This window comes from Leptinotarsa decemlineata, unplaced genomic scaffold, assembly GCF_025532065.1.
Source record: "Leptinotarsa decemlineata unplaced genomic scaffold, Ldec_3_MD MMD2_tig00026354_RagTag_RagTag, whole genome shotgun sequence".
Lineage (NCBI taxonomy): Eukaryota > Metazoa > Arthropoda > Insecta > Coleoptera > Chrysomelidae > Leptinotarsa > Leptinotarsa decemlineata.
In genome coordinates, this window is record NW_027412702.1 from 7835453 (window position 1) to 7854714 (window position 19262).

Below are 19262 nucleotides of genomic sequence, written 5' to 3' on the forward strand. Positions count from 1 at the left end.
CGGTCGGACACTAATTATTGTGAATTGGACAAAAGTATTATTTCAATTTGAAAAATTTGGTTCTATCATGATAAAAATTGAACATATAGACATAGATATAGACATACTTTATTTGACTACGTTCATGTAAATTACATTTGTAGCAAGTCATATTACAAAAATTAGAAAAAGGTGGATTTGAATATAATTGCATTTGTATTTCCAGAAGGAAAAAAATCATGGGTCAGTCAGAAACACTGAATAAACAGCATGAAAACAAAACATTATTAACTTGAATACGATTATAGATATTAATATATATATATATATATATATATATATATATATATATATATATATATATATATATATATATATATATATATATATATATATATATATCTGAACATTCTCATGCGAATGTGGGGGTTGTCTAAATATTCTGCAATAGTGTAGAAATTTGAGCTGATGAGGAACTAGAGGAACTGTTTCACCTTTTGATTGAAACAATTGGGGGACAAAGATTTAACTTTCCTAGGCAAGTGATTATAATGAATTATACTGGGAGAGTTATTCATTGCTCCATTGAATCTATATCTTATAGGTCTAATTTGATCTGCATGTCGAGTGTGGTAGTCATGGAAATATGAATTCAGTCAGTAATTATGTTTATTTTTATAGATTTCTAATATTTGATGAACAGAGTCATTGGAGTAATTAAGGATTACTATCATTAAAACCCTCATCAGAAATAAATATTTGAACAATCCGAAAAATATTATTAATCAATACTAATTCTCGAACTTCCCTATCTCATTTTCAAATGGTTGAAAGAATTCGGAATTTCCAAAAAACTCGGTAAAAAATCGAATATTTTTTCTGTGAAGTGAATAGTCAAGAATTATTCAAAAAATTTACTATAAATATTTACACGATTTGAAAAATATTCAGTAGTGGCCGAGTTTGAAATGGCGAAATTTACCACGTAAAAGGTTTCGTGGTTCATACTTTATAGAAAAAGTTTATTTTTCACATAAAGCCGATAGTTCAGGATTTATTTCCAAAATGCCGGAAAACCGAGTAACATGTAAGCGTAGTCGTGGTATTTACATTATTGTTATTCAATTATAGTTTGGTAAAATCTTATGAAACCAAGCTGAGCTAGCTGAAGTATGAGAGACGACAAGGAAAAATTTTTTCAGTTTATCTTGATTCATTATGATATATTCGAAAATTATTTTATATAATTACTTTCTAACCCTTTTTCTTATACATCAACGAGCTGTTGGAACAGAGCACAAATCTAATATTTTAGTAAAAAGCGATCACAATAATCTGAAAGACGTATCTTTTATCAACTTTCGTTCATTTTTGTTTCATAAAGCCTGGTTTTCGTGAGGCTGCTACGATAGTGTTCCCGAATCTGAAGCAGGTCCTGATGTTATTCTTGGACCCAATCCTTCTTATCCTTTCCGATAATCCTCTGATGTAGGGAAGTACTGGTTGTGGCGGCGTCTCTTCCTTGTGGAGCCTTTCTTTCCTAGAGTAAAACCAAATTAGAAGTGGATTAATTCGTTCGAATAAAAATCAAATGAATATAATAGATAATAATATTACTTTGTATATTACCTACTTTAGTATTTCACTAATGTAATATATGTTTAATACAAATGAAAAACAAAGCAGGTTGATTTAAAGTTAACTTGGAAACCCCATATTGACAAACTAGCAAAAAATCTATCATGCAAGGTCTATGCAATCAGGCAGATAGAAAATAAAATCGGTGATGAAGCTGCCCATACCGCTTATCATGCAATGTTTCATAGTTCCTTTATTTATTGCTGGGGCACATCTGTTCATATTTCGAAAATATTTATAGTTCAAAAAAGAGCAATCAGAGCTTTAGCTGGAATAGGTCAAATGGAGAGCTGTAAGAATGGGTTTATTGTTTATTGAGTTCAATATATTAACTCTGTCATCATGTTGCACTGCAATTTGATACACATTCAAAAAAATTTACAAAAGTTTACTACAAACGGTAACAACCATTCGTATAATACTGGGAACAAGGATAATATTAGAGCACCAAACCAAAGACTAGAAATAACAAGGAGATGTAACTCATACATATCATTGTACAAGTCACTGCCCCAATCAATGAATAATGCAACACTCGCTAATTTCAAACGAAAACTGATTCTAGATCAACAAGTCGAAGATATGAAAGAAATAATAGACATCATTTTCAATTATTAATGTTTTGTAAAGAAAACCTATTAAACACGTGTTATCGTTTTGAAACCATGTAAAATTATTATTTACTCTCACATCAAATACTTTTAGAAATTATCATATGGGAACATGAAGCAAGACTGCATCTGCATGCGATACTTGATTGGCTTTTTATTAACGGAAAGTTCCGGGATCTCTGACCGGGGATTTTCCGCGATAGCAGCTCAACGCCAAAAATTGTTGCCAGGCTCAATAAAAACGAATGATCAGAAACGACAAAGATGAGTTTTTTTTTAAATTAATTTTTGATATAATATTGCTCATTAGAAAAAGAAATACATTTACCAATTTTTCATTCATTTGCTTACGTATCGTTACGTTGAGAATTTTGTAATTTATTGTTCATGAAGAGAGATGCATGGCATGTACTTTTTAATTTTCGATAAAAAAAAAGTATTTTTGGCTTCGAGGTCGTAAGCGGTGGCCCACGCCTTAGGCCGCCTCTGGATCTAAATGTATTTTCTTTTTGGGTTCCATTCGAATTACACTGAAACAAAAGGTATTTTGCTCGTCATAATTCAATGTGCAAACTCTTTGCTCTTTCTCTATTTTAATGATCTGTAACGTTTATCGCTTTCTCAAAAACCATTAGAAGACCCATTATTCTTGAGTTCTCTTGCCGAGATTGTTTCTGCTAATACATCACTTATATAAAATGTAAATCAAAACTTCTTTGGTAGTCTTCAGGTTGAACTCGTTGAAAATTAATCAGTTTCTAAATAAATATTCGGAATTAAAATGTGCGGATTCTTTTAATTAGAATCTGAGAAACTGAGAATTTTGTAGCGAACGAAACCTTTGAAAATATAAAATCTTGGAGAGAGTATTTATCATCGCTGAAATTTTAATTGAAAGTTCATCTTTGAAGTTGAATAAATATAGTGACCTCATAATTACGTTTCTGATTTTCGTACCAGTTTACCTTCTCAATTTTCCAATTATACTCTATTATTTTCGATTGAATGATTTATGATGACCCATAAAATGACTTCCTAAATTCATTATTATTGAATTATTTACAGTTACATCAATTTTATATGTCGCAGGGCAGGAACCGACCTTTTATATAAGCCACTGGTTGACACTGTTGATAATAATTACGATCATCTTGAAATAGGATATTCCCTAAGTGAAAACCAAATATTAGTGATGAGGAAAAATCAAAATCATTATAACGTTCCGGTTAACAATTTTCACCACTTTATTACTATTTTAACGATCATGAACCACGCTCAACCGGAAAGGGCCAAAAAGTTTTAATTGTAGTCATAAATTCGACACGCCAAAAATATCTCACTTGAAAAATCTAATATGCCATAAATTGCGGAAGCGCGACAAAATTATGGAGAACAATAGGAATGTATACTACCCGAATGGAAATAAAAATTCCCTCTAGTCCATTTATTCCCTACGAATTAATTGTGTTGTGGAGTAAGTGAATAGTTCGTGATGTATTCGTTTATGAAAAAAGGTTTAAATCAGTGAATGGTTTTCCTTGATAAGAACTTTATTTCTCATTGTCACACAAATTCTTTGCTTTTTTAGTAAAAACGTTATGCAGCAGAAATGTTCCTCTCAAGAGCACGAGTTAACTGAAAAAGTCATATTGGGTATTTCAATTTAAGAACAAGAAAACGAATAGTCAGAAACCTTCTGTCTGTCTGTTTAAAATTTGTTTTTCCGTTAATTAGCTGTCGCCCCCATACGAACGACAACTTTCAGAAGTTGAGAAACTTGTGCGAGGTCTTACCTTTTAACCTGTGATTCCTAACACGGTTGCAGAATCATCCCCACTTCAACCAGATAAATTCTCTCGAGAAAAATATCTGGTCGAGGCGGGAATCGAATCCACGATCTTCCGATCGTGAGTCGGGCGCACTACCACCGCGGCTAATTCCACAAAAAATGGCGTAGGGCGTTGGAAAGTAGTTTTTTAAGTTAACGGGTTTGAATTATCTTCTTCGGTGTGGAACAAGAACTGACCTCTCTCTTTCTCTCTGTCTCTCGCGCCAGATATTTTAAAATATGTCAGTACTTCAGAATTTTATTGTAAAAGTTCTTAGAGTAGCAGAAATTGATGAAGTCGGAATACTACTTGTTAAGGAGTCTTTCTCTGACTACTCTGCCATTAGATAATACGGATCATTAGTTCCGAATACCAGCCTTCAACCAATTGTGGGAGTGACAAAATCTATGATGACAAACATGAAGATTATCAGAAAAACATCTGGAAACATACATAGAAAAAACATTACAAAGAGACAGTCTGAAGTCTAAAGAATTAACTGAAAAACTTACCTGAACAAAATAGCGGCTAGCCGAGACGAACTAGCAGGGACAGGCTAGAGACAATGAAAACATGGGACAGAAACAGCTTGTCATGTTTTTGTCAATGTGAGTAACTCGATCAAAGTAGGCAATCAATTTATGGACAACTCAAATTATGTCTAGAAGAATACATACATCAAGAAGAACCTGTTAGGTTAGCCTCCTCGGTCCCCCGGTTCAGCCTACTGGACACATTTTCATTTGGGTCTAATACAAAATGTATATAATTTGTAATGCTCGAATCCACCTGTCCAGCAGACTGAACCCATGTACTTGGGATTACACCGCAATCGGTGCTGTTAATAGCACATAGTTATCGGCTTTCGTGAATGCAAAGTGAAGTTATGGCGAACCCCAGCAACTCGAAATGTAAGTAACGATTTTTATGGTTTTTAATAAAAATCAAATGTGAAGAGTAACAAGTAGTGAAATTCATGCTTTCTGGAGTTGGCAGACGTAATTGTAATGTTGATAGTTAGGTATTTTCTTGGTGAAATCTTATTTATTTTGTGATCCCGCCGGCTGGACTATCGGTTTCAGTGTGGTAAGCGTAATCTTATTTTACTTTACAGACAGTGCTGCTTATTTGAAAAAAACATTGACTGACGAGGAACTGAGGCGAATATGAGATTCAGACCTCAGCACCGATGACGTAATTGAGCAATTTTTGGTACAGGATCGATACTCAGAAAGTGAGGAAAATGATGGAAACAAGTACGAAGGACTGGTCAACTCTATCGATACTCTGAAGACGATGATACTATCCCGTTGTCAGTCATAAGAGATGAAATCATGCAAAACAAAACAGCTGCTGAACGAAATAAATTGAAATGGGAAAATAACATTTCTCAACCAGATATTTCCGAAGCTATGGATCAAGAGTGGATTGTCAGAGAAAAAATAAATTGGTCACATTTTCGTTATCTGTGTCAGTATCTGGGCGATGAATTTTTGAGCTTGATGGCAGATCAGAGCAATATTCGAGCGCTGCAAGATAATTTACCTCCTCTTAGAGCTACACGTTATGATTACAAGAAGTTAGTGGGTTCTTATATCATAATGGGTTGCTTCAAGATGCCTAGGGTGCGTATGTACTAGAAAAATACTTTGAAAATTCCTGCAGCGACAGTATTACCACGTGATAAACTATTCAAACTCTGTTATTACTTGCATTTGGTAAATAACGTAGAAATTACCGCTGAAACTGAAAGCAATAATAAGTTATTGAAAGTCCAACCAATAATTGATGCAATAAAAAGAAAGTGCAATACAAGTTCCGCATACAAAGTACCTCAGTATAGATCAACAAATGATTCCATTTTCGGGAAAATCTGTTTTCGCAGTACGTAAAAAACAAGCCCAATCTAGTAGGCTTGAAAAATTTTGTTTTGGGTACTCCTCAGGGACTAGTCTTGGATTTCTTCGTTTACCAAGGTGCTAGCACATGACCTGCCGGTAAACCTGAACCAGAATTAGGTATTGGCGGAAGTGTTGTGAAACGATTGACTCAAAATGTAAATACTTCCTTCCTAAATTCATGGATAGAGATTTCACTTCGTGTCTTCTCTTCGATTATTTGGAAGACAGAGGCATTCATGCAGTTGGAACTCTCATGAATACGAGAGTGCCTGCTTCGGCAAAAAATATAATTCGGTCCGACAAAGATCTAAGGAAAGAGGGTAGAGGTGCTTTTCAACTACGACTTCCAATTACCAAATGGATAGATAATAGATCGGTGTTGATGTTGTCTTCGTCAGAAGGAAGTCCATCCGTGGCCGTTGACGGTGTGGTACTGATGGTACCACTGATGGCCACACAAGTCTGTCTCTGTAAGCCAGAGAGTTTCACCTGAGCCTTTTTCTGTAAAGCCTTCGGCTACCAGGCCATTGCATCATATGCAATCATCACATGAATGTGATGGATTTGTTTGAGACCTTAACCCCAAGTTTTACGACAAACCACAACGTGTCCATAGGGACAGTCTGGCTTCGTGTAAAACTCTTTCCAAGTGAGTGTTCCAGGTGAGATTTTCATGAATAAAACTGCCAAGATATTTCACCTCCATTTCAAATGGAATGACCTCACCACTGAGGGTAAGTGGCGTTAGATCGTCCAATTTTTTTCTCCTGGTGAAGGGGATCATTACAGTAGATGACAAGGTCATCTACATAAGCTTGCAGATCTACTTTTCTTCTGTCGAGAGCATCAAGCAGACTATCCATCAGTAGCGACCACAGAAGGGGAGATAGTACCCCACCTTGAGAGCAGCCTCTGGCGACCCTGAACCTAATGGCCTCGCCATCAGGTTCATATGCCTTCTTAAAAAATCATCTTATGTTCACGGCCCTCCACTTTTTTATTTGATTCAAAACTAGGTGATGAAACTGAAGAGAAAAAAATTACTTCATCAAATGTTCAAAATTCATACCTCCAAATGATACCAATTTATGGTGAAGAAATGAAAATTTGAAGTAAATCATTTTCTATTTTTGCACTTTTTTACTTCAACAACTTTATCACTTTGTTACTGAGAGGTTGTTGACAATTATTCTAAAAAAATGTGTACGCTGCATTTCATTTTAGAGATGATTTTTTACAGTCTTCACATCACGATTTGTCACAATTCTAGTGAGTTGAATACCCACAAGCTGTTCTGAACTCTACGTACACATCATTCTTAAGTCTACGTGCAAATTACTTTTCAGCTTTATGGATCAAATATCGAAACTGTCATAGCCAGAGTACAAAATTGTTGACCGGGGACAACTGAATCATTTCTGAGTTAATAATAATTTTCGCTCTAATATAAAGCGGCATGTCACAATTGTTAAATACAGCAATTCCCATTTACATGATAATGCAAACTTTTCTAATTAAAATGGACTGCATGAATGCCAGTTATATTAATTTTAAATGGTTTTGCATGGAATTCTGAGATGGTTTATAATTTTTCACAGCCAATTTTTCTTTGTTTCCCACATTTAATGTAGTTCTCTATTCCAGTCTGCCTTTGGAAAATTACTCCATGTAGGCGAGTGATTCTCTTATTAATATGATATCTAGGGTATTGAAATTACACATGTGATTAACCTTAATAATGATTTAGGTAACGCACAATAGCTTCCTCAAGCGTGTTAAATCTCAGATATTCAGTTAACACTTTACAAATCTGCAACACTTGTTTCACCATACACAAAGCCGTGCCCAGATTGTTGTTTCGGGGGGTCTCAATAAAAAAGACTTGCTAATTCAAATTTAATTAATTACCATTAAATTGGTACGGAAAAAGTCCTCCACTGAATTCACAATACAAAATCAAGCCTTCCAGACTTTTTAACGGCAAATTCAGTTATAACATCATCATATATAGTCAGTGAGCATACTTGAAGACAAATCACCTAAAGGAACAATTCGTTCAGGCCAGTCTCAACTCCCTATACTGAAGGTTAATGGTCTGACACCCATCAGAAAACAACTACTCCCCTAACTATTACGCTAATACCACGAAGGGCGACAACAGCATATGCAGGAATAACTTCAGTGAAGATTCCTGCACTGTCATTTGTCGGATATAATCCAACGCCCTCCGAGGTATTAGCGAGGGGAGTAGTTGTTTTCTGATAGGTGTCAGTTCATCAACCTACAGTGTAGGGAGTTGAGACTGGCCTGAATGAATGGTTCCTTTAGATGATTTTATAACAGCATCACTTGGGATAATGACATCTTTGTGAATTGCCGTTACGGCCAATCCGATTAGCCTTTCTTGCTCACAAGAATTCCATAGGTAGGTTTTCAGGTGTGGAAAATGACCTTTCCGAGGTGCATGCGGTCACTGGTAGAGTCGACTAGTAACAAGGGTAGCTTATTTACGTAGATATGATAGAGGAATCGATTTTTTTACTGAAAAATGTGCTAGAAGTACGCCCAAAAAAGTTATGAATCTTTAAAACATATAAATGTTGGGATACAATTGCCTGTTGCACTCTCCGACACCCCCAATAACGCAAGAAAGCAGGTCCGAAGGGCTTCTGCACTGCCAAAATAATTTCCATAATTGAAATTCGCCTTGTGCCTCGTCTATTTCCACCAGGTCCTCGTACATCACTAGGTCCTCTCTTGGGAATGGCGTTTCCTTCTCGGAACAGACTGTTGGTATAAGAGTGTACATAGCAGCAATTAGTTTCTCATTTTTAGCTGGGAAGTTAAGTCTTCTAATAGGGGTATTGCAACAGTTATGCGGTAATACTGTTCGTGGTTATTACTATTTGGATTAGCGCGATGCTTCTGTAGATAGATAGATAGATTTATTGAAGCTTTCAATTTAAACAATTGATAAAACTCAAGTCATAAAAATGATTACATCAACAATACAAATGCTAGTTAATGTTAATATATATATAAAAGCACGTGTTATAGGTAAATACTATAAGTATATGAAAATGACAGGAACAAATAAGTAAATATCACAGATAAAGATTGAAGAGTAGAATGTAACATTGAAGGAAGCTTAAATTTGATACAGACTGAAAATGGGTATTTGTCCATGAATTCTTGTAATGAATATGGCTCAATGTCACACAAGAGATTGAAAACACGTTTTTTAAAAATTTGTTTTGTCCGATCTTCTTTGATGATCAAAGGTAAATGGTTGTAGAGTTCAATTGATGCGTAATGCGGCCCATGCTCTGTGTTTTTCAATCTATGTTTGGGAACAATATAATTGGGTTTCTATCGGGTGGAATACTCATGTCTATATTTGTCATCTTCAAAATTTGATTTGTTCTCGTTTTTCAAAAAGTACACAAACATAAATGTATATAGCATATACAGTAAGCATTTTGTTACCCTTGAAGGTACCCCGACAAGTATCTGTGTAATTCATATTGAACATTGTTTTCAATATACGTTTCTGCATTATGGAAATACGTTCCAGTTGTGTACTCCCTCCCCATACTAATATTTCATATTTCAGCAGAGGATAAACAATCCCATAATATGCCGTTTTCAATGCATCGATTTTCAAGTGACTTCTCGACACTCGAATTGCATAACACTTATTTGCTAGTTTTTGCAAGATAGTCAATATGTACCTCATAATTCAGTTTATCATCTATATAAATTCCTAACAGTTTTGTACTCGTTGAAATATCTAGTCTTTCACTACTGAGCTGAAAACACTCCGGAATAGAAATATTCCGGAATATAAATATTTTTCCAAGTTGAGGTTCCTGTTTACTGGTACAATGAGATTGGAACCATCTGCACAGCTCACAACTTTAGTACTTGATTTTTGTAAATTTCAGAGAAATCATTTATATAAATCATATAATAAATAGTAAATGTCCAAGTACACGTTCCTGTGGTACGCCTTTTTCTATTTCAGTGAAGTCTGAGAAAAATTCATTATTTCGTTGCCTAATATATACTTTCTGCTTCCTGTTACTCAAATACAATTTCAAGAGATCCAAGGCATTTTCTTCATTCCGTAATTGGAAAGCTTTCGAAGTAAAATGGAATGATCAACACAGTCGAACGCTTTACTGAGGTCCAGGAAGACGCCACAGGCACAAGAGTTTTGTTCAATTAAATTTTGAATTTCATCCACAAACTTGCACAAGGCTGTTTCGGTACTGTTCTCTTTAAGAAAGCCATGTTGGAAATCATTGAACAAACCATGTGCCACAAAAAAATTCATAATTCTCATTGATATAATAACTTCAAAAAGTTTGGAGAAAGCTGTTAACAAACTTATTGGTCTGTAATTATTCGTGTCATTTTGTTCACCTTTTTTTAAATATGGGGATAACTACGGCCAGTTTCATTTGATCTGAATAGGTACCAGGCAATCATCAAAAATGTAATAAGGACGGAATACATTTTTTTAGAATTTTTGATGGCACATTGTCTATACCACTGCTCATTTTATTTTTGAGTTCATAGCTGGATTGGATTATTTCTTCTTCACTCACTGGATGAAGAAATATCGAGTTGTGGTTTGTTTTGCTAGGGGTAGGATTTTCCCTGTTATGGAAACTCTTGATAGCTGGTGCAGAGTTTACAAAATGGACATTAAAATCATTCGCTAGATTCATCCCGTCCCCATGAGTATTAGGTAAAACAGTGTTGCTATGTCCTGCCTTGTTGTTGAGGGTATTTATCACACTCCTGATGTCAACCGTGGAGGCTTGATCTCTTCATTGGCTTCAGTTAATGAATCTTTTGCTTCTGAAAATGAATTTGAAAATTATTTTTCGATATTGGATCGAATATCTTGAAAGTGGAGATACTACGTTCTCAATATGTTGCTGCAAATACGTTTGCCAAAAAACAGAGTGATACCACGAATTCGCTGAAAAGAGCAGATCTCAGAAAAGAAGAAGCTTTCCTTGAGGTCTCCATATCTCGCTCCGTGCTGAATTGTTCTAATGTCTCAATAATAGATTTGAACTCTCAAAAAATGTCCGAATGCTTTAACAGTTCCTATACAATTTCTTATAAGAGGTACACTACATGAATGACAAAGGGCCAAGTTTAAAGAATGAGAGCTGCAATGGACAAACAGAGCTCGATGATATGATTGCCGTATTTTTGCTTGAATGTCATTAAAAGCACCTTTCATCACAATTGCACCATCGTACCCCTGTCCCACCATAGTGTTGTAGTTATTATGGTGGGACAATAACAGTCAGTTTGAACCGCTATTTAATGTTGGAACACGTGTTGCGGTTTTATAAACTGTTCTGTGGAAATCTCATAGTTAATGCCACAATTATAATTCACTTCGCGAGTTTCATAATTTTTTTTGGTGTGGACACAGTGGTACTGCCACAATACTGTTTCTAGACTATTCGTATATATAATGTTACACATATACTGAAATTCCAAGATAGTAGGCACTAAATTCTTAAGAACATTATTTCATTGAAACGAAAACATTGTTATCAGGTTGTGATTCTATAAATTTTATCATCCTCTGTTTGAATCATACCCACGCAGCTTAATGGTCATAGAATAACAGACAGCATCAATGTTCATTAAGTGAATATAAAAAATTTGAATTATAAATGACAACCTTGCGTACACAGATATGTTCGTGTGGCGGAAAAAAACGACAGATTAAATTTGCCGTAACGCTAGTTGCACACACACCGATTTTGGCCGGCCAGTATAAAATCGGCCGATATTTTATTGGTAGCGGGTGCTTGCACACTCACCGAATTTTTATCGGTCAAACAATCAGTTGCTTTGTTGTCGTGATTAGCACGCACTACCAAAACGAAGTTAATGCGTAGTAACTTCAATTTCACCGAGCATTCGAGACTGGAATGGTCGGTAAAAAACCGGTGGGTATGCAAGAGTGTATTTAGTCATGTACGCCACTACTTCCCGGTACTGCCTTCAGTGGACGTCTGCTCACCGGTATTTACCGGCGACGATCACCGGTAGGCATGTGTGCAAGGTCCTCTTACCACATGTGGTTCACTATTGGAATTTGGACGACCGGTACAAAGTCGGCCGTCCAAAATCGGTGTGTGTGCAACTAGCGTTAGATAGAGAGATATATGAATATTGGCCCATCATCTGAGCGCGACTATGTCAACATTCATGAGCGTAACATTGGTTGAATAATACGTAGAGAATTTTTTTCTGGGATATGTTATTATAATTCAGTTATAAAGATTTAAGTCTGTTTCAACACTGATGACAGTTTTGGAATTTCTGTTATAAAAACTCTAAAACCTACCAAATCTATAGTTTTATTTCATTTATAAGGAGTTATTAGGTAGTCGACGCCACAATATCAGGTACCTACATTTCTAGAAAAATGATTAAATAAAAAAGAAATTTTATATCAGATAAAAACCAAGGGATTTCTTTAAGTACTGAAACCATTATATTGAACCAGTGATTTTCTCGTTCATCAAGTCTTGAGTCATATTCCTCAAATGCCCAACTTCTTGAAGTTGACTTCTTACTTTTACTTTTTCTTCGATTTACCACAAAATATTCAATCTATCGACTTAATAAGTTCAAGCTAGTTATCCAAAATCTGAAGGGGAGAGCAATATCCACATTGAAGTAGCGGTTATAAGTATAATGAGACCACAGTTCATTAACTATTTTTGCCAAAAACTCATCAATTTCCAAGATCACATAGCAAAGTTGCAAACTGTTGGTAATTACTTGACTATATTGGCCTTACCAGAATTCCTCCGCAAAGTTTTCTCTTTTGATGCAAATAGACTCCGTGGATAAAACAAGCTGATAAACTTTATTACACTATAAATTTTGCGAGCTCCAAAGAGGAATCGAACTATTTCTCGTGGTGAAAAATTTAAACAAGAATAGTTTGTTTCCGGAAAATTCATAGGCTGCAGTTGTAATACTGATAAAAACCTTGAAAATCTATTGTGCAACTGTTGAAACTGCTGGTGTTTGTGATCATTTATAACACTTTATTTGAAGGCGGGATAAGCTTATTCGTAAAATACGACAGGGTTGGGGAAAACAGAATGTATTTTGCTTCATTGCAATCGCAGAAAAGGGTGTTCATTTTCAACCCTTTGTAACCATCGTTTTCTTTCTAGTGTAAGAGGGTTTAAATAGAATAGTCTAGATACAGTATTTACAGAGCGGACAGATTAAATCGTGTCGGTGGTGGAGTGTGTATACAGGGTGTTCCTTAAACACATGCTAATATTTGAGAAGGTAATTCTTAGACCCATTTTAAGAAAAAAACTTCCTATGGACGTATGTCGCAAACGCCTTAACTTTTGAGATACAGGGTGGCAAAGTTTTCAAAAATAATCAGGTTTTTAATAATAACTGAGATAATTTTGTAGACATCTTTGGCATATTTGGTACATATGTTCCATGCCTCAAGGCAAGGCAGAAAAAGTATTACGCCAATGCTTTCTTTTCAAAATAAAATCATTTTTAAAATCCTCATTTATTTTTGAGAAAATTTGATCTCCTGGTATTTCTTTGTCCGACGCATGATTTTCACTCAAAAAAATAAAAATCGACAGAAAGCAAATTAAGAAATTAGATCAATTCTAAAATGAATGAGAATCTGAAAATTGTTTCATAACGCATTACCAATTCCCTAATAATATTTGAAAACATAATCTGCAAAAAAAATATTTTTTCACAAAAACGAATTTTATTTCATTTTGTGACAGTAAGTCTAAACGAATAGCACAAATTTGTTAATTAGTAATAATACCAAAACTGATTATAAAAATTGTTGGAAGTGGCCACCTGCACTTAGTACGCATGGAATTACGCATCCGTTCAAATATTCCCGGCGTATTTCGTATAGTTTCACACGAGGCAACTATTCGCTCTCTTAAATCTTCTAAAGTATTAACGGGAGTTTTATACACAAGAGTTTTAAGGTGACCCCATAAAAAAAATCTAAACTGTTGAGATCGGGGGATCTTGTCGGCCTTTGCTGAGGTCCTCCGCGACCTATCCAACGATTAGGATAAACTGTATTTAAATGGTGTCGGACAATTACACTGAAATGAGCAGGGGCGCCATCGTGCATGTACCATATTCGATTCCTTAACGCAAGTGGCACATCTTCCAATAACCCAGGTAAGTCTTCTTCGAGAAAGTGAAAGGCGTCCTGGTAGAAAAAATGGGCCTATTAGATGGTCACCTATAATTCCTGCCCATACATTAACCGAAAATTGGTGTTGGAAATGGGTTTCGGTTATTGCATGGGGATTTTCTTCAGCCCACACATGATTGTTATGGAAATTTTGAATGGCATTCCGAGAAAAATTTGCTTCGTCTGTGAACAAAATGTGTGTCTCAAACTGCGGATTTAGTGCAATACTTTATAGATACCACTGACTGAAGTTCACACGATGTGGAAAATCTCTGGGGAGTAATGCCTGCACTCTTGAAATATGGTATGGGTATAACAAAAAATCAACCAAAATACGCCAAACAATTTGATGACAAATATCCAGAGTTCTAGCGATCTTCCTCGTACTCGTCTCAGGATGTTCCTCAATTTCTTGTAGCACCGCTTCCTCAATTTCAGGAGTTCTTACTACACGAGGTCTACCTTCCGGAGTCCCTTTCTTGAAACTACCAGTTTCCCCAAGTCGACAATGAATATTTGAAAAGGTTCGGCTATCTGGTAAGGCACGATTAGGATACCTTTCCTGATAAATGCGCCTGGCTTCTGTTGCATTACTATCGGCAAGTCCATATACGTAATGCATTTGCGCCATTTCCGCATTCGTAAAATTTACCATATTTACTGATATTCAGAAAAACAGCGGACTACCAAATTAACTTCAATAACACTTCAAAATCAATCAAAACGCGCTGTGACAGTTTTTCACACCAACACCTCACTTTAAACCAACATCAATATTAGCTACTGACGTTTGTACATACAGAGAATTCGTTTTTTATTGCTATGGTGGGTACGCTGTTTTTTCTGCTTTTAATCTTTGAAAGAAATCACATATCGACAAACTCCATATTTCCAAGAGATGCAGTAAATAAATTCTGCTACACGTTATTTATTCCAGGATAACTAAATTTATGTTTTCAAAAATTATTAAGCGGTGCTGCGTTATGACGTAATTTTAATTGAGAACAGTGCATCTGACAACAAACAAATACCTTTGAGATCCTCAATTATTTTGCAACAAATCTGATCTCTCAGTTTGCTTTCAGTCGATGCACGATACCGCATCAGATTTTTAAGGAATTTATCCTTAAGTAAAGCGATTTTTAATTTTTTGAGCGAAAACCATGCGTCGGACAAAGAAAACCCAGCAAATCAAATGTGCTCAAAAATGTATGGAGATTATAAAAATAATTTTAATTTAAGATAAAGCAGTGGCGTAGTATTTTTTTCACCAAAAATATACATTTGAAAACTTTGCCACCCTGTATCTCAAAAGTTAAGGCGTTCAGGACATACGTCCATAGGACGTTTTTTCCTTAAAATGGGTCTAAAAATTTCCTCCTTGAATATTAGCATGTGTTTAAAAAACACCCTGTATATTTATGCAATAAGATCATAACCGATTTTGCAGTTCAACAAGATATTGCCGTGATCCAAGGCGTGTCAGCCTTACCAAGGAAACTGTCAGTATAAATATTGTATGTATCTACAGACCTAATGATGTATCCCATGAAGCCAATGTCCAATTGATCAATTACTTAAATCAACTATCGACCCTTGACAACCTTATCATTGCTGGTAACTTTAACTACCCCAATAGCACTTGACCCAATAATAGTATACCTGACACAAATAGCGACATGAGTAATTTTATGCATTTCGTTGCCAATTTAACTCATCACTGAACCAACTAGATTCCGAATCAACAACGAGCCATCTGTTCTAGACTCATTTTTACCAACGATGGAAACATCATCACAGATCATGAAATCCTACCACCTATTGGATTATCGGACCATGCAGTAATCTACGCAACTGTTCAGCTCAACATTCACATGCCAAACATGCACGAAACCGAAGTTTACAAAATAATCGATTTTGATCAGTTATCCGAGGAACTTTCTACCATCGATTGGACACAACTGTTTAACGCATGTGATGACGTTTATATCCTCTGGGAAAAATTCTACTCGACCGTAACTGCCTCTACTGACAAGAACTCCCGCAACAAAATATGCCGGAAAAATCCTCTCAAACCATGGATCAATGCCGAAATAATCTCATTCATACATACAAAAAGATCAAAAGCCACAGAAGATTACCAAGCTTATCGAAATTTCTCAAAACACTTGGTATCAACAATACGATTTTCACGTCGTGAGTTCGAAGAATCTATTGCAGACTCTGAAAACAATAAATAATTGTACAAGTTCATACGATCTAACCTGAACACCAAAGTAAGCATTCCGCTCCTACGAAAACCTAACGGTTCCTTGTGTTCTACAGACATCGAATCAGTTGAGATTTTGGCCGATTCTTTCACAAGCTCCTTCACGGTCGAGCCTCGAGATGACCAATTACCAAAAATTATAGCATAACGACTACGTGATAATCTGACTAATGTGTCGTTTACTTTGGAAAAAAATTAAAAATCATTTATTGAAGATTAAATCGAATTCATCTCCTGGTTTGGATGGAATGAGCCCCTTTTTTCTCAAAAAGTTTGCCGAAACTCTCTGCTCTCCGTTGTCAACAATTATGTCAGTATCTTTCGCAAAATCTCGCATCTCACGGGCTTGGAAGAAGGCATCTGTCACCGCTATTTTCATAAAAGGCGATAAACTCAATCCAATTAACTACAGGCCCATTAGTCTTTTATCCGTACCTTCCAAAGTAATGGAATCCATCATCGTAGAAGATATGTCAGAATTTTTAACAAAAAACACAATCATACCACCAGAACAACATGGTTTCGTCAAAGGTAGATCAACCACCAGCAATCTACTACAATGCATGAACGATTGGACGACAGTTAACGATAAGAACAGATATCGTTTATCTTGACTTTGCCAAGGCTTTCGACAAGGTCCCATTGAGGAGGCTAATTCCCAAACTTGACACACACGGTATTCGAGGCCAACTAAACCTATGGATTGAAAATCACATGACAGATAGAACTTTCTCGGTCAAAGTGGGTCAGTCTTTTTCTTCGCCCAGACAAGTCACAAGTGAAGTTTTCCAGGAATCTGTTCTTGGCCCGCTCCTCTTCGTTGTTTATGCAAGTGGTCTTGCTCTTCACATAAAGTCCAGCAAGTCGTTTTATGCCGATGATACTGAACTGTATGGAAATGCCTTAGTCGAACATCATTTCCTTCAAGAAGACCTCAACTTAATTAGTCAGTGGTGCGAGGATTGGCTTCTATCTCTTAACGTCGACAAATGCGTCGTACTTCATCAAGGAAAGAACAATCAACTCCATACGTACACAATAAGCGGTCAATCATTAATTACAGTGTCCTCACATGTAGGCTTGGGAGTGACTATTAATACCGAGTTAACTTGGTCCGAACATATAATATCCACATGCAAACACGCAAACACACTGATTTACCTCATCCGCAAAACGTTCCTCCATCTAGCATATTCAAGTTCCATAAAACTCTACAAAACCTACGTTCGTCCAATCATAGAGTATACAGGTCCAGTGTGGTGTCCTGTTCTGGTGCGCGATAGGGACTTGTTAGAAAATGTACAGCGTCGAGCCACACGTATGACCTTTGGTGAAGTGCGTCCAACCTATCCCGAAAGACTGAGGATGTCACAACTGCTAGCTTATGATCAACGTCGACTCCGTGGGGAGCTCATCATATCTTTCCGTATAGCCAAGTATAACTATGCTAATCAGAAAGAACTTTTTGTTTTCAACAATGATTCGCGGTTGCGTGGTCAGACACTCAAATTAAAAAAGGAAAAATTCGCAACGAGGCAGTTTCAAAAACAAAATAGATATTTGCTTATTTGCTTAATCGGCTCTATGCAAATATTAATTATTTTTCTTTTGCTTTTGCATGCATTGTATTAACTTGTTGATATCCTTCGATTTTAGGCTTGCACAGGACTTTGTCCACAACCTTTATTTATATGTAATAATAATAATATATATGTAATGTATCGGGGCTTCGGGGGATAGGGCCTGACCAGCGTACACTACGGTGGAAAAAAAATATATGTAATATGTATTTCGTATATTGCTTACTCTACGTAAAACTTAATATTCAGTTGAAAAGTGATCTAAGCTAACTGCTTTTTTCAGAGACAAAACACAAGAACTACAGTAAAATCCTTGAGGATTTCTAATGGCGGTACCTGATGTGTGAAATTAGCGATTTACGTTGAATTTGAATCACTGGATATTAAATTCGTTTGGGAAAACGTTCTTAGGAAGTTAATTTCACATAAACTCAGTTCTTCAAATGAAAGAGTTCGTCAACAATCAAGTTTGAGGTGTATCAAAACGATGCCCACAGCTTGTCGCGTATTGCTGATATGTACCGCTCTTGGTGGAATCAAATGTGCCAAGTTACTTGAACACTTCCCGTTAAAGTATATATAGAAGAGAGACAAATACCCAACCTTTCTTCGATGTTCCAGACTATCAAGGTTGCAAGTGATGTTCTCGTCTCGGATGGCTCTTTTCTGGATGGAATCCAGCAATTTCAGGGTATGCTTGGGGGCGGAACAATAATCCAAAGAAGGTCTGATCTGAGCTGTATAAAATGTCTCATGGAAGGTTTCAAAGAAATAATTGTAGGCGGGTTCAGATCGTATCTCAGTAAAAGAATTTGATATGTGAATTGAAAGTTGTATGGGTGTATCCCAGGGTATTGTTTTAGGTTTTGTATCAATTTCAATATCTTTCAACGAAAGAAGCTTGAGAAAATATATTTTCATTTGCAGATGATACGGTTTTTATTCATACTGACGAACGAGGTAAGGAACAGCAGATGGAGAATAATGAGATCTGAAGAACTGGTAGAATTGAATAGAATCAACATTGAATCCAAAGGAGATAAGAGATACTTCGCTCAAATGATTTAGAGGACATGTACTTTCATGGCTGGAGTCATATTTGATTTCAGAAAGATGTGCGTGAAATATGATGACTGCTAATCACAATCATACAGTAATGAATATGGAGTCTCTCAGGGATCCATTTTGGGACCTCTGA

At 36.0% G+C, this 19262-nt stretch overlaps 1 protein-coding gene and 1 long non-coding RNA gene across 3 annotated transcripts in view; one reads left to right on the plus strand and one right to left on the minus strand.

Moving 5' to 3' along the window:
- The window catches only part of LOC111507662 (uncharacterized), a 395391-nt gene that overhangs the window by 85295 nt on the left and 290834 nt on the right, over positions 1–19262 (plus strand). The gene's annotated exons all lie outside the window — the stretch shown is intronic.
- LOC141486328 (uncharacterized) lies at positions 93–15860 on the minus strand. The gene is made up of 2 exons (XR_012467773.1): positions 15745–15860; positions 93–1519 (listed from the first exon to the last, which is right to left on the minus strand). It is a non-coding gene; the product is annotated as an uncharacterized lncRNA (long non-coding RNA).